Source organism: Morus notabilis, unplaced genomic scaffold (assembly GCF_000414095.1).
Source record: "Morus notabilis unplaced genomic scaffold, ASM41409v2 Scaffold3609, whole genome shotgun sequence".
Classification (NCBI taxonomy): Eukaryota; Viridiplantae; Streptophyta; class Magnoliopsida; order Rosales; family Moraceae; genus Morus; species Morus notabilis.
The window spans coordinates 67,212-67,540 of record NW_010357430.1 but is presented as its reverse complement, the minus strand read 5'-3'; positions in this window follow the sequence as shown (position 1 = coordinate 67,540).

The following is a 329-nucleotide window of genomic DNA, read 5'->3' as shown; positions in this document are numbered from 1 at the left end:
GCATTTATATGGCTCAACCAGATGGATTCATTGAAAAGGGTCGAGAAGAAAAGGTTTGTGAACTGCAAAAGTCCATTTATGGACTAAATCAGGCATCCAGATCATGGAATATCATATTCGATGAGACTGTTAAAACTTATGGTTTTATACAGTCGTTGGATGAGCCTTGTGTGTATAAGTTGATACAAGAAGGCAAAGTGGTTTTCTTAGTCTTATATGTGGATGACATACTACTCACTGGGAATGATGTAGGAAGACTGACTGAGGTTAAGCTCTGGCTGGCAAAGCAGTTTGACATGAAGGATCTAGGAGAAGCTGCCTATGTTCTG